The following is a 3,480-nucleotide window of genomic DNA, read 5'->3' as shown; positions in this document are numbered from 1 at the left end:
ATATGCCTGGACTTGATGCTGGCCACCTGTAACATAGAATTTCATTCGATGAGTTGGCATCACAGTGATACATATGGTCCAGAACATGTTTGAGTTGAACTGAGAATTTGAATTTAACTTAGATTTTTTTCATTCTTTTTCAGGTATTCAGATTCGCTCCAAGTCACCAGCAGAAACAAGCCAGCTACTTGAGGAAGACTTACTCTTATAATGTAAATGATTTGAAACAATAAAGAATAGAAAATCACTACATCTGACATTTTACTTGATTTCCTACACCTAGTTAGCCAGAAGCTTTAGTAACTGTGGATGTAGTAGCAGACAGCCACAACTACCGCAGTGACGTCACAGACGTCTCTGATGCAGCGGCTGCAGTGGCAGCAGTAGGATTACCACTACTACTACCCCCACAGCCCCCGCAGCAGCGGCGGCAGCCTACTACTACCTCCACAGCAGCCGCAGCCGAGAGGAGGGCAGGGGGAGGGGAGGTTTTTTTTGGACGGCTCAGGGCGACACGTCCAGCCCCCTCATTGACGCAGTGAGGTCACGCGTTGCACGTATTGTCCCCATGCAAGGGGTCCGCTGACTCCACAGCGTTGAGCGGAACGGCTCCGCTAGACCCTTCCACAATGTGGGTGATGTTACAGGGGGGGAGAAAAAATAACTGGACCAACGGTTACCACTGTGACACCAACTCAACTTAAATCTGATGATTCCATGGGCTGCACGGCTGATGTCCAGGACAGAAACACCTCCACGCCGATCTTCCTGCAACAAACCAAAGAGGCAGTTTTAGTCGAAGAAACAGGATGTTAAAGAGCCAGGAAGCACGCAATTTCGACAGAGAAGGTCAACAGCGACTCTCCTAGACCATTTCCAATCATTTCCAGCGATTTTAATTTTTTTCATTTTTGGCAAAATATACAAAGGCTATAGCCTTTGTGTTTTTAGCGAAAATTGATGGGTCCGGATTTCGGCGGAAAAGTAGTCGAGTCGACAGGGGTGAACCAGGGGACCACAAAACTACTTTTGGTTCCGCCAGAAACCACCCCTGTCCAGAGAAACTTGAGTTTTAAAGGGGTGGTCTTTTGAATCTGGCGATCAGCGTACGATGGGCTGCCTACCTCGCAGGCAAACCAGTCAAAGAAAAACAGGCGTAACTCACTTGAAATGGACCGGCGCCGTAAAATTTCGCCGCAGAGATTGAAAGAGGATTTAGTCTCACCAGTCCGAACTATTTCCGGCGATTTTAATTTTTGGCAAAATATACAAAGGCTATAGCCTTTGTGCTTTTAGCGAAAATTGATGGGTCCGGATTTCGACGGAAAAGTAGTCGAAACGACAGAGGTGACCCAGGGGACCGCAAAACTACCTTTGGTTCTGGAAGAACCCACCCCTATCCAAAGAAACTTGCGTTTCAAGGGTGGCCTTTTAATCTGGCGGTCAGCGTACGATGGGCTGCCTACCTCGCAGGCGAACCGGACCAAGAAAAACAGGCGTAACTCACTTGAAATGGACCGGCGGGGTGAAACTTTGACGCAGAAATCGAAAGGACCAATCCCAACCATTTCCAGCGATTTTCAAATTTTTCATTTTTGGAAAAATTTACAAAGGCATGGGTCCGGTTTGTGACAGAGGAGTACTTGAATAGATAGGGGTGAACTAGGGACCAAAAAACTACTTTTGCTTTTGTCAGAAACCACTCCTGTTCACAGAAACTTGAGTTTTAAGAGCTGGTCTTTCCAAGTATGGGCAGGTAGGCTACCTACGGTGCACTGGCTAAGAACTCTGCTGTAGTGGGTCGACACCATGATATTTAGACAGAGCAACTGAAAAGGGAGTTTGCCCGACCAATCCAAACCAATTCCAGCAATTTTCCAAATTGTCAAGACTTTTAAAAGACATTTTCAATGATAACAAATCAGCCTGGATCTTGAAAGAGGAGGATTGAAATCGACAGCAAAGAACCAAGGCACCACAAAAAAACATCAAAAACCACCCTTTGATGCACATGAAAGGAAGCTCCTCATAGTGTCTGTTCAGAGACAAATTGGACCAGCGTTGGCGGTTACTGTCATGGTAACTCACCTATTCTTTTGGGTTAAATGATTCCATGGACTTTTCTTGCTCATGTCAAGAACATTTCTGGGCCAAGTTCCTGCAATCAAATTAAACGGTACTTTTAGCGCGTTACATATAATTTACTCATACAATACACTTTTAAATGCCTCTCCCCCCATGCATCTCTAAATGACCATGGTCTTTCAAATAACTAATTTTGGCACTGGACTATAAGCATTAAGTACGAAGGGGCAGCTGCAAATTATCTGCAACGCACATTGATTGATTGTTTGTGGGATTACGCAAATAGTATCACTCGGTTTGCACCCCAACCAGAAAGTAATGAAGTTTTCTGTTCCACGAGAATAATATAGAGTAAAATATATGATATGTGAAAAAACACTGGCAGTTCACCCATTTGCATAAAGACCTACAACAGTATTTAACATACTGCATGTTTTGGAGGAGTCTACCCATTCAACACCTTTTCAACAAAGCTGACAGTGAGCCAAGTTATTTACATCACGGGGCATCATTTAATCGGCCTCAAAAAATAACTTACAACTTAATTGTGCGTGTAAACATTGGGCCACAGGAGAACACTAACCTCCTACAACAATGACCAGAATGGAACAATTCAATATTCCGGACCGGAAACAATCAAGCACTATACCTTACGATTAATATCAAACAGCGGCGATGTCCACTCTAAAATTCTGGTAAAAATCCTATGATCATCAATTATATGAGTAGGTATTATTTGGCAGAAACGCCGATCCACACCGATTTTCAGTGTTTGTTTACGTTTCCATTAAGGTAAATACGCGGTGGGGAGGAGGAGAAGGGGTAGGGGCCGCGGCACGGCAAAGGGGGAGAGCAATAATTACGGCACACTCACCGTGGTCGCGCTGGCCGGGAGTCGAACCCCAGACAGTTTCAGACTGGTCACAATTGAGCAACCTCAGCTGCCACAGAAGTGAAGGAGATAAAATATATATCTGCCCTAGCCGGGAGTCGAATCTCGGGCGAACAGTTTGACACGAGCACGATTTAGCGCACTCGGCCGCCCACCCATCTTGTCCACCGCGCTTTCAAAGTCGGTCCTGTATTACGGGAGACAAGGAGCGACGCCAGTTAGCGACAGAGTAGAATCATTCGTTCCCTGGAGCGACGGTTCGTATGTCGCCTCTATGGCTCAGTCGGTAGCGCACCCGCTCAGAGCGCAGGAGATCGGAGGTTCGGCTCTCTGTGTGTCTGAAATTTTTTTCAGGCTACTTAATTTGAAATGGGCTTCAAACCCGTCATTTCACCACGCCCCTCTTGTGGAGTTCCGATGGCGTAGTGGTTACCATTGTTGGTGGCACTGCATCATAGGTGTCAATTAAGTGTCGGCTCTGGGCCGGGGTTCGCGCCCCGGTG

The 3,480-nt window shown here is 46.1% G+C and overlaps 1 long non-coding RNA gene across 2 annotated transcripts; it reads right to left on the bottom strand.

Annotated features, from left to right (window-relative positions):
• Nucleotides 1-6: 6 nt before the first annotated feature.
• LOC113205822 (uncharacterized) lies at nucleotides 7-3,303 on the bottom strand. Of its 2 annotated transcripts, none has more exons than XR_008011717.1 (3): nucleotides 2,960-3,303; nucleotides 2,089-2,158; nucleotides 7-768 (listed from the first exon to the last, which is right to left on the bottom strand). It is a non-coding gene; the product is annotated as an uncharacterized LOC113205822 (long non-coding RNA). The 2 variants fall into 2 exon arrangements; XR_008011718.1 differs by lacking the exon at nucleotides 2,960-3,303 and adding an exon at nucleotides 2,735-2,876.
• Between the last annotated feature and the right edge of the window lie 177 nt (nucleotides 3,304-3,480).

The sequence above is a fragment of the Frankliniella occidentalis genome, unplaced genomic scaffold (genome assembly GCF_000697945.3).
Source record: "Frankliniella occidentalis isolate FOCC.00 unplaced genomic scaffold, Focc_3.1 Scaffold201, whole genome shotgun sequence".
NCBI classification, from domain to species: Eukaryota; Metazoa; Arthropoda; class Insecta; order Thysanoptera; family Thripidae; genus Frankliniella; species Frankliniella occidentalis.
Note: the sequence above shows the minus strand (reverse complement) of the source record. Positions and strands in the feature narration are given on the sequence as shown.